The sequence below is a fragment of the Gavialis gangeticus genome, unplaced genomic scaffold (assembly GCF_001723915.1).
Source record: "Gavialis gangeticus isolate Ggan-Ray unplaced genomic scaffold, GavGan_comp1, whole genome shotgun sequence".
NCBI classification, from domain to species: domain Eukaryota; kingdom Metazoa; phylum Chordata; order Crocodylia; family Gavialidae; genus Gavialis; species Gavialis gangeticus.
In genome coordinates this window covers 112,934,399-112,946,299 of record NW_017729031.1, presented here as the reverse complement: position 1 = coordinate 112,946,299, position 11,901 = coordinate 112,934,399, and the positions used below count along the sequence as shown (strand labels likewise).

General features: G+C 46.0%; 1 protein-coding gene and 2 long non-coding RNA genes across 9 annotated transcripts in view; 2 read left to right on the top strand and 1 right to left on the bottom strand.

Moving 5' to 3' along the window:
- Nucleotides 1-4,621, top strand: part of LOC109302089 — a 21,876-nt gene extending 17,255 nt beyond the window's left edge. Inside the window, exon 3 of the long non-coding RNA XR_002098700.1 lies at nucleotides 4,495-4,621. This is a non-coding gene — a long non-coding RNA (uncharacterized LOC109302089). The remainder of the gene's footprint in view (nucleotides 1-4,494) is intronic.
- Nucleotides 1-11,901, bottom strand: part of TANC2 (tetratricopeptide repeat, ankyrin repeat and coiled-coil containing 2) — an 848,255-nt gene that overhangs the window by 231,867 nt on the left and 604,487 nt on the right. The gene's annotated exons all lie outside the window — the stretch shown is intronic.
- LOC109302088 overlaps nucleotides 5,748-11,901 on the top strand; it is a 7,385-nt gene continuing 1,231 nt past the window's right edge. The window contains exon 1 of the long non-coding RNA XR_002098697.1: nucleotides 5,748-6,036. This is a non-coding gene — a long non-coding RNA (uncharacterized LOC109302088). The remainder of the gene's footprint in view (nucleotides 6,037-11,901) is intronic.

The following is an 11,901-nucleotide window of genomic DNA, read 5'->3' as shown; positions in this document are numbered from 1 at the left end:
GAGGGACCCATCTGCTGTCTTGACCCCCTAGCCCATGAGGTCTGCTGCTTCCTTGGGGCCTGCATCTGGGATGTTGCAGAGAGGATCCCTAGGCTCGTCCGGCCTTCTGACCACTACCCCATGCTCCTCATCCACATGGGCATGAATGACATGGCAAGGAGTAATCCGGACCGAGTCATGAGTGACTACAGGGCTCTGGAGGCTGGGCACAAGGGGTTGGAGGTGCAGGTAGTCTTTTCCTCTGTGCTTCTGGTTGCAGGCCACAGACCTAGGAGGGAAGGATGTGTTGAAGACGTGAACTGATGACTCAGGTGGTGGTGCTCCCGGGAGGGCTTCAGTTTCTTTGACCAGAGCACACACTTCAGGGAGACAGGACTCCTGGGAAGGGACGGCATCCAACTCATACAGAGGGGTAAGCCCCTGTTCTCGGCCAGAATGGCCGATCTACTAGATAGGGCTTTAAATTAAGATCGCTGAGGGATGGGGAAACACTGACTGGAGCATGCCCGGGGACCAGCACACAAGTAAGTTCCAAAGCTGGGGACACTAGGAGAGCTACTCTTGCATGAGCTGAGGGAATGGTTCTCTCTCAATGTGACAAGAAATCGAGGGTCTCAACTGGAGGACTCAGGTGCATTTACACTAATGCCAGAAGCATGGGGGACAAGCAGGAGGAGTTACATCTCCTACTCTCCAGTGGGCATTACGATCTAGTAGGGATTATAGAGACCTGGTGGGACTCCTAACATGATTGGAACATAGCCATAGAGGACTACACCCTGCACAGAAGGGACTGAGTAGGGAAGAAAGTTTGAGGTGTAGCTCTCTATGTGAGGAAGCAGTACACATCCTTGGAATCTGACATCAGCTCCAAAGAAAAGCAGCTCAAAACCCTCTGGGTCAAACTATGGAGTGGGGGGGGGGGGGGGGGGGGGTGAGGGGAGTGAGAGAAACCTAACTGTAGGTGTATACTACAGACCACCAAACCAGGGGGAGAAGTTCGATCTGGAGTTCTCTTGAGAGCTGGCAGAGGCCGCATGTGAAAGGGACATGGTTGTCATGGGTGACTTTAATTACCCAGACATCTCTTGGGAGGAGCACTCAGCTAAGTTGGATCGGTCATGTTGCTTTCTGACCTGTATCAAAGAGCTCTACCTGACTCAGGAATTGCATGGGTCAACCAGAGGTAAAGCTCTCCTAGACCTGGTCTTGGCCAAAGGAGATGATCTGGTGAGCAACTTGAATACAGAGGGTAGCCTGGGTGACAGCAACCATGAAACCATCACGTTTGCTGTCCATCACAAGGCAGGAAAATTAGCTAGCAGGGTTGACGTTTTGGACTTCAAAAAAGCGAATTTCAACAGGCTCCAGGCAATAGTCGGGTGAAGCGCTGCAGGACCAAGAACCAAAGGTGAAAGGAGTGCGTGAAGTGTGGTCATTCCTCAAGGACACAATCCTTGAAGCACAAAAGAAGTCCATTGCCATGCAGAGGAAAGGTAGCAGAAGGGCTGGAAAGCCATCTTGGCTTAATAGGGATATCATGGTCCTCTTGAAAAAGAAGAAAGAGGCATACAAATAGTGAAGCTTGGGACAGTCCCCAAAGAGAACTATAATAACTTGTAGGGAGCAGATTAGAAAGGCTAAGGCAGCAACGAATTTAAATTAGCAACAGAAATCAGGGACAATATAAGAAGTCCTTCTTTAGGTATGTAGGGAACAGGAGGAAAACAAATGGAAGCATGGGGCCATTGCTTAACAACTCACGGCAGCTGGTTACTGACACTCAGGAGAAAACTGAACTCCTGAGTAACTACTTTGCTTTGGTATTTCACTGGACTAAGGGGAAAATCATACTAGATAAGAGTCAGAATGGGCATGGTGAGAATGACCACTTTCCTAGTGTTGAAGTTGAGCTGGTCTGTGATCAGTTACAAAAGTCAGACATAAGTCAGCAAGACCGGATGAACTTCATTCAAGAGTGCTGAAGAAGCTGGCCAAAGTCATCATGAGATCTCTGGTGAAATTCTTTCAAAACTTGTGGTGCCTGGGGGAGGTCCCTGAAGACTGGAAGAGGGCCAATGTTGTACTCAACTTCAAGAAGGGGAGGAGAGAGGACCCAGGCAACTATAGGCCAATTTGCCTAACTTCTATCCCAGGGGAGATCCTGGAAAAATTCATCAAGGAGTCTATGTGCGATAGGCTTTCAGAAGGTAGGATTCTGAATCACAGCCATCATTCGGCTTCATTGTGGGCAGGTCTTGTCTTACCAATCTCCTTCTACGACCAGGTAACTCCCCACCTGGATAAGAGAGAGGAAGTCAACATTGTATACCTAGACTTCCAAAAGGCCTTTGATCAAATATCCTATGATGTTCTCATGGGAAAACTGAAGGATTGCAGGCTTAACTGCTAGAAAGTTAGGTGGGTAGGAAGCTGGCTGCAGGGTAGGACTCAAAAGAGGTCTAATGAATGGATCTGTGTCATCCTGGCAAGAAGTGGTCAGGGGTGTCTCACCGGGGTCCGTGCTTGGTCCAGTGCTTTTCAACATCTTTATTAATGATTTGGATGTGCGGGTGAAGAGCTCATTGGCCAAGTTTGCAGATGACACCAAGTTATGGGAGAGCGTGGTCACACTTGAAAATAGGCTGCAGATACAGGCAGACCCAGACAGGCTGGCAACTTGGGCGGATTGGAACCAGATGAAGTTCTACATTGAGAAGTATAAAGTGCTGGATCCATTGGGGGCGAACAATCCCCAACATACTTACAGGCTTGTGGCACCAAACTGACTAGTACCATGACTGAAAGGAACCTAGGGATAATAAAAGACCATAGTATGAATGTGAGCCATCAGTGCGCTGCTGGAGCCACCAGGGAAAACAATACTCAAGCATGCATCAACTGATGCATCTCAAGCAAAACCAAGGAAGTGATTCTTCCACTTCACTCAGCACTGGTGAGACTGCAGCTGAAGTAGTGCATCCAGTTCTGGGTCCCACACTTCAACAAGGACGTGGGAAAACTTGAGAGGGTCCAGAGAAAGTTTCTTTATGATCAGAGACTTTCAAGGCAAGCCATACAAGGAAAGGCTGAGGGGCTTGGGTCTCTTCAGCCTAAAAAAGAGAAGGCTGAAAGGGGACTTGGTAGCAGCTTACCACTATATCCAGGGAATACATCAAGGGCTCAGCGAACAACTGTTCACCAGGGCACCCTTGGGGAAAACCAGGAGTAATGGCCACGGACTCCTGGAAGACCATTTCAGGCTCAACATGAGGAGAGTGTCCAGACTGTGGAATAAGCTCCCTCCAGAGGTGCTGCAATCACCTACCCTGGAAATCTTCAAGAGGAGACTGGATGGTCACCTCTCTGAGGTCTCCTGACCCCAACTGTCTTTCCTGCCTACTGCAGGGGGGGCTAGACCCGATGATCTTGTGAGGTCCCTTCCAGCCCCTAACGATCTATGAATCTATTCGGCGTTCTTCCTGCCAATCCGATGCCTCACACTGCTCTGGAAGCACCACAGTGTCTCCTGCACACTGACTTGGGGGGTTGCCTGTGCTGCGGTAAGTTCGGGATGCTGGCCATCCCTCTTTTCCTCTTCTCCCGCAAGGTGTTTGACTTTTAGTGTATGATTTGGTTTTTTACTGGTTCTAAGATGGCAAAGTCCCCGCTCCCAAAAGGAGTATTTCTAGGGAGCAAGGGGAGGGACTTCTAGTGGCAAACATCAGGGGGCAGGGGTGGGACTTCCAGTGACAGGGCAACTGTCAGGGGGGGGGGGTACCCAGGTGGTCCTCCAAAGTTCATCAAACCTCATTAAACGGCCCTCCAGCTGAAATTATTGCCTGTATCTGCCTTAGAGAGATTAAAAAAAATTCAGAACAACAGTTCAACTGCAAGTGAGTAGCTAACCCTAAACAAAAATGAATCCCAGTCCAAAAGAGAGGGGGGAACCCTCTCCCCAACAGACCCCTCCATTCTATATAGATTTCACAAAAGCCCACCCACAAAAGTTGGCCTCGGGTATGTAAAAATCCTAAGCCCTTTCTCTGATTGATCCCAAAATGAGGAGACCTTCCTGGCAAATGCTCTATCACTAGCCTAAGATACTACATACAGCATCTCCAGAGACTGCATCGGAGAGGTATGGCAGGAGGAGAGGCTGTCACTTGTGTAGAAGGATCCCAATCTATTAGGACTTTACAGGTCAAATTCAGCATCTTTAATTATAACTGAAAATGAATCAAGAGTCAGTATAATTCTGAGAGCACCTTTGTCTCCAGCTACTAAAAACAACACTTACTAAGCAGGCTACTACCTTCTGTATTAGTTAAGTTTCCATGCTGAGTTCTGGCACAGTCCCAAAAATGAATCACAAAGCGTGGAAATATACTCTCAATAAATAGTAGATGACCTTCTTTTCCCAACCTACTAACATCACCACAATTCTTATCTGTGCTAGCTCTCATGCATGCCTCAATATTGTTTAAACACTAGACTGGGTTTTCAATAGCACTGTGCACATCAGGAGAGACTGAGATGAAGAGTCAGAAGTTGTCAGCATCCTGAAACACTGGAATTCATACCTCCTTGCAGCCCTAAGTACATGTTAAGCGGAAGGGAAGATAAGATTTAATTGTATAACAGCAAATCCTTTACTAGTGTGATTTATGTTTCATGCCCAGTTCTGCACTCAGAATGGCAAAGTCAAGAATATTCGAGGCATTTAGATAGTCATCGAGTTTTCTCACCTGTCTTCCCCTTAATTTTCACAATCATATTTTGAAAGCCATTTTACATCTAATTATATAGGCAGTCTACATAAAAACATCAGCTTCAAGGTTAAATCTGAAATCTCCTAAGCTTAAAGAGAAAATCAATACATCCAAGACTATAACACTTTTCATGGGACGTAGCATTGATTTACTCAGAGAATGTTATTTTAACAGGCACTGCAATCCTGTAGCTGGGCTTCTAGTATCTCAGAGACGCATAGTTAGCTATGTTAGTTTAAAGTCAGGTAGAAGGCAGGGTATAGACCAGTGATCCTCAACCAGGGTGCCATGGTGCTTCAGCTTACAAAGGCATGTGATACACACACACAGAGGGACAGAGAGTGAGAGAGAGCGCTAACTTCAGCTCACAAAAGCTTATGCAATATATATCTACTTGGGTTAGTCTATAAGAATAGCTCTCAACCTTTTAGACTCAAGGCACCCCTGGATAATAGACTTGAAGTACCCCACAGAAAATGCCAGCTCTTAGTTTTCACCCTTTTGCCTACAGAAAAATAATAGAGCAGTTTTTTCTGTTGAAAGGAACTCAGAAAGATAACTGTGGATTTCTATTTGAAATCTTGGAGTTTACCTTGTTAATCATGTTTGTAAACCTAACAGCGTTAACATTGTGTGGCACCTTGCAGCACTCTTGAAAGGTTCTCAGGGCACCCCAGAGGGGTGTGGGGGGCTGGAGTAGCATGGGCACTGGTTGCAAGTTTGAGACCATAGCAGAAGCATTCATGGTGCAGCCTTTCAGAATCCAAAGGAAAATCTGCAAATTCTTCTAAATACCTTGTCATAAAAACATAAACTATGGAAAGGAAGGGTGCCATGGCAGCTTGGTGGAGAATCACTACTTCTAAATCTACCCTACCTTCTTCTAGTATACCAGCCAATTTACCAAATTTACTCAAATCTAAGACAAGGTCCTCCTCCCCATGTTAGCATGGTTGGGAGCCCCTTGTCTTAGATTTGACTAAAAGGGGGTGGGGCTGGCAAGCAGCTGCTGTGGCTCTGATTCTGGCCCTGTGCCCAGGTCAGGACTAGAATCAGAGCCACAGCACCTTCTGCCTCCCACCATTCCCTTCGCCCCACCTTACCATCAAGCACAGCTCAGCTCCAACCCAGGCTAGATTCCCTCCTGGACATGAAGCACAGGGAAACTCTGTCCTCTGCCTGACCAAACAGCATCATTGCCACTGTTGTATGACTGGCAGGGGCTGTGGTCCTGAAGGGAACAGACTCTGAAAAGCATCTGACAGTAAGATGGGAGAGAGGAAGAGGCAGAGACTTGGGGCAGTGTGGTGCAGGAAAGGGCAGAGACTGGGGGGAGGGAAGAGGAAGAGACTGGGGGCAGAAGTGGGGGGAAAAGGGCAGAGGCTGTGGGGAGCTGGTGGTGGGGAGAAGGTGCGGGGGGCAGGGGTGCAGGAAGGCTGCAGGGGAAAGAAGTAGGGGGTAGAGGGCAAGGGGGCAGCCTGACCCCCCCCCCGCCCACCCCACCCACACTGCTTTCTCTGCTGTAACAATGGGGGTGCAGGACAAATTTAAGACAACCCTCTGATAGCTAGATTCTGTACCTCGAAAACGATAACACACTCTGAACAAAGACATCTAGCTTCAACAGAAAATAGAAGACGCTAGCAGTTAACTCTAATTTAGCAGGTTCCATCATTAAAATACATGACATATTTGTTGATATAAATCTGACTGTTCAGATAGCTGCAAAGGAATTTCATGTTGCAAATACAGCTAATTAAAGCAGCAGCATTTGAGTCAAATTGATGCAGGTTTTCTGCACTCACATACTAAACCTGGAACTAAATCCTTTTTCCAGAAGTTGATGACAAATTTACATACATACATACTGTAACACATGCCTCCCTGTCTGCATTGCTATGCACACAGCAGTATGATAGTGTTCACAGAAAGCATTAAAAAACTGTATGAAATAGGGTGTTTGGGGAGGAGATGGATGAATACATTTACTCTTAAACAGTGGAAAGAATGCAGGTCTTTTTTATATCGGTAAATCTGTTTTCATTTTGAGCAAATAATTATTAAATTACTGCTTCAATTTTTTTTCTTGCATTACCTTCTTTGGAAGACGTACTAATAGGTTTTTAAATATCCCATCTAGTTTTGTATTTATGCCTATTTATTCCTTATGTCCAAATGCTTATCAAATTGAAAGTTATTTTTACATTAGTCTGGGGCTATAACTAGTTATTGTTCTTGAGTGCAACAAGTAGCATTAATGCAATGTTAACATTGAAATGTCCAAAATGTAGTCACTGGAACTCTAAACTTGAAAAATGAACTTAAAACATTCACTTTGCAAGTAATTTTCAAAGGAGTTTAGGGGAGAGACCAAGAAGTACATTTGAACAATATGGCTACATTAACATTTTGAAAACTACCCAAATGCTTGAAACTTTCTTTGGTGTTTGACCTTAAAATAAAGTTATTATGGCAGTCATATTTTATTGATCCCATATGGCCATAACAATGAGTGCCCTGGTAAGGAATTTGAGGGAGGTTTTTCTCCATGAAATATCTTTCAGTGTGCTAAGCAGAGCCCCAGTAGGTAGTCTGACATGCCCAATGTTGATCAATAAGTCAGAACAGGATTTTTTAAAAAAAGTGACTTATTTTTGATGGGACTCTTACCTCTAACAATTACAGCTTTTGAAAAATAACTATAAAAAACAAGGAAAGAAAAATGTAATGTAATCAGCTAATAACAAACAGTAGCCCACATAACCATGAAATACTATTTACTTTTATATTTTTAACTGTCAATTTTTTTTTTAATTTTGAGTATTTTCTTAACAGAAAAAATGTATTACTTTGCTGTTCTATTTTAGGAAAGTGTCCTTCCCTTTCCCTTCTGGGTTTTTAAAACTAAGCAGGCCCTCATACCAAAGAGTAGCCCCAAATCCTCATCACTGACTGCTGGGAGGGGTGTATCTGAGACCTCTCTATGAACCTATTCCTGTCAGACCCATATTTCAGGCTAATAAGTATAAATTATATGAGATTTTTTACCCCTCTGTAATTGGCTATAATCTCCGTGCTTCAATTAAGTACCTTGCCAGTAAGAAAAAGTTTAGTGCCATAACCATTTGGACATCAGCACTCATGATATGTTCTGTTTCATTAGCCACCAAAGTTACATTTGTACCAAATGCTTAAAGATTAACTCCACATGGTAGGAAAAGGCCCCAAATACTTCATTTTACTGTGCTGACTAAATAAAATCCTGCAGTGTAATCAGCATTCCTCATTCCTATTTTGAAAATTCTGTTAAAACGTTACCTAGTCAATACCTATTTTAAACCAAAATTGCTTATCTTTAAAGCAGAAAATAGCACCAAGAATTTGCTAACAGGTTTAGGGGGAAAAAAAGGATAAAATTATTTTCAAGTGCCAATATCTGGTCACATGCTATATGCCAGATATGTATTTAACTCTTGATATCTGATGAACCACTCAACATTTTCCCTCCTCATATTATAATCCTCAACAGCTTGCAGTCTCTAAGCAGAATCAGGCAAGACACAGAGGGGGTGTCTACACATTCATTAATGCACCATAGTTACTATGCATTAAGTTTTGTACTTGGATAATCAAGTACTAAATTAACACACAGTAACTTGCGCTACTGCTCAGTAGCACCAATGTATGTTTTTTCAGTGACACTTACTATGCAGTAGCCTAATACTACTGCATAGTAGCATAGTTTTTGCCCAGCATGCTACTGCGCAATGTTATTAGACTACTGTGCAGTTAGCATCTCGTGTAGACACGTCCAGAATGGTGGCAAGTACTAAGATTTAGGCACATAATAAAGACCCACAGAGCTGTGCTTTTATTAAGCAGCATGTCACAGAAGGTGATTAACTGCAGTGCTTTGATGTACTCCCAGCAGCAACCCCTGCATTCTGACTTCTGCAAGAGGACAAATGATCCTTCATTTTCTTCCTAAAAGCCAATTTAGCAACAGAAGAAGAGAACGGGGAATGAGAAACCAAGTAAAAACACATCATGGAGAGAGAAGAAATTGTGGGTAGGAAGGCAGCATCACAGCCCTTACATTTTAAATAGCAAGTCATTGAAGGTCAGATAGCTGGAATGGACTCAGAAGGAACCAAACAAAAAATGTTAATTATTAGCAGGCCAGAATGTGTGCACAGTTTGGAGGATCTGGGTTACTTGCTTGGCTTCAGGGCTTGCTAAAACCACAAAATGCATTAACAACTTGCATTTTTATACCCGACAATTTGTCAACCCCTTGCTGGTTTTAATATTATTTTTTAATGAAGCATTTTATAGAATTTAAGCTAGAGTCCCTTGGTAATATCCAGAATGTGTGATACCACAGAAAGGTAAATTAAACCCATATTTATGTAGAAGGAGGGGGTGGGAGGACAAGATAGGGTGGGGAGAGTGTGAATTTTCTAATAACATACTGACAATATACAGGCTGTGCAAGTTTCTTATGCAGAATCCACTTCAATCATGATCTGAAACATCCCTTTGTATTTCTGACCTGTGTCCCTCCAGAGCAGAAGATAAATGCCAATCCTATTAAACTAAAGCTGGTTGTATAATAGGGACCAAAGACATGAAAGGAATGGGCTGAGATCCACTAATACATTTTACTTACAACCCCAAACTGCAGATTGGTACATGACCCTTCAGAGAGACTCCTTTCCATAACTCATAGATCCCTCTCCTCTGCACAGATGGAATTTGTAATAGCAGTTTGATTTTGTTACAGGATCTGTAAGGGCCTTGTTACACAGTAATTTTGGGCAGCTCCTAGAGCTCTTAACAGCTGGATTATTCACTCATTAATACCCAAAACTAGTTTTAAGCACTTGTTAGGCAGGTCAAAGTTACGCTACTCCAGGGCAGGATTGTCTCTGATCTATATTACCCAGCTCATGTTACACTAAAGTGTAGCCACTCTAGTCTACATCTTAGTATAAACATCCTAGCTGCCCCCACCCCCCACACTAGCCTGGAACAGGCCCACTGCCTCCCCCTCTACCCTCCCCAGCACCCCAGACCCCCACTCACTGCCCCTCCATTTACTAGTAGCTGCCTTCACTGTCTGTCGCAGGACAGCAGGCAGGGAAGGGTTAATTTTCCTGCCTGGCCAGCCCCACCACTGCTCTCTCTGGGCCAGGCTCAATCCAGAGAACAGCAGCAGCGGCAGCAGGGACTAGGTGGGGCGATTAACCTTTCCATGCCTGCCTTCCTAGGGCAGACTGTGCAGGCAGCCACAAGTAAGCGAGGGGCAGGAGAGTTCTGGGAGTAAGGGAAGTCAGAGGGGACCCCAAGGGGCAGGGGTGGGGGGGCAGAACTGGGGCAGCCCTGTGGGCAGATGAGGAAACCTGGAATAGGAGGAGATTCTTACCTTTCAGTCCTCCAAGCCTCTGCTGGTCGGAATATGTGACTGCTCCAAACTCAAGCTAGCACTAACACTGATCAACATTAGAGCAGCTCACATATAAGAAGGCCCTAACATTTGAGCAGCTCACATATAAGGTGGCCCTAAAAGTGTGTGTTAGAAGACAATTTGGCTTACAGACTGGTCTTTTTCCAAAGAGAACAAGAACTCCTTCTTACCTATCCTGGCAATAAGTACCCACAATTTATTATTTATACTAAATGTTGTTATTCATTTGCTACTGGTTCCATTTTCACACGGCCAGCTGGAACACAAAGATTTCTTGCTGCCTAATACAAAGCCCATATAGTACAAAGCCATCAAATAAGAGTATTGAAAATATGTAGACATCAAGACCAGGCCAGAAGTGCTTTAGTACTTACTCCAACTGAAGCAGAGTTCAGAAGAACACAATAATGTCTATTGTCTTCTCCATCCATCACGTATTAAACAGCAGCATGCAAATCCTGTTGCACTACATGCATGAGGATCTTGATTTTCTATTCTTCTACTCCATATATAAATAATACCAATTTTTCCCTGATTACATTTCTGCTTTCAAGCTTCTATTTCGCAGCGGGGGAGCGCAGGGGGGCAGGACCGCCAGCAGGCGCTTCCGGTGGGTCTGGTAGGCCTGATTGGTGGATAGAACCGCGGCGGGTAATTCAAACCGCGGCCTATAAAAGCTGCAGTTTGACGCAGCTTCCGGCACTTGGGAGCTAGGAGCAGTGGGGAGAAGGAGGACACAGGCGCACATGTGTTTTGTACACATGTGTGCCCCCCTTACCAGACCCGGAGCAGAGTGACGCAGAGGCAAGAGCAGCGGAGGTAAACAGAGCAGCAGTGGGGGCAGCAGCAGCTGATCCCCACAAGGTAAGTGGGGCGGAGAGACCGGCACAGCTGAGCCAGATCCGGAGGGGAAGCCCCCTGGATCCCTCTTTGCTGAGCCGCTAGGGAGCCGCGCGAACAGAGTGCGCAAACAGGCGCGGTCTGTTAGAGTGCACCGGCGTTTGCGCCGGCGTTCGAGCCGGAGGGTGAGCAGGAGGGGCCCAGAGGCTGACTCCTACTAGCGCAGGGCAGAGGACCTGAACTCAGCTAGATACTCAACAACTCCAGCGATGGTGTCGACCAGGAGTGCTGCCACGGCCCCTGCCAGGGGGGCGCGGCCTTCCCGGGGCTTGTCTGAGGCCTCCACCCAGACGGAGCCCGAGGGGGGGCTGGCGTCCCCCAACCCCCTGGCCTGTGGGAGCTGCCCAGCAAGGCCTGGGGGGGCAGGGACTGGGGACCCCCACACCTGTCCTGCAGGCGCCCACCTTAGGGCCCTGGAGGCGCAGGTGAGGGAGCTCCAGGAGGAGGCTAGCAGGCTGAGGGGAATCAGAGAAGCAGAGGAGGAAATTGACAGATTTTTTCTTTCCCTACAGGGTTGTGCGACCAAGGAGGATGAGCCTCAAGAAGAGCCCTCCACTGCTGAGTGGCAGATGGTCACTACCCGTGCCAGGGCTGCCCGAAACGTGGCACCACCAGTTCCTCCAGTCCAGCTGAAGAACAGGTACGAGGCCCTAGCAGCCCAAGAGGTAGAGGAGGAGAGTGAGGACGGAACTGCAGAAGAAGGGACTCCACGTTCACCGAGTCCCGTGCCAGTTGACAGAGTCAAGCCGACCAGGAGGAGGA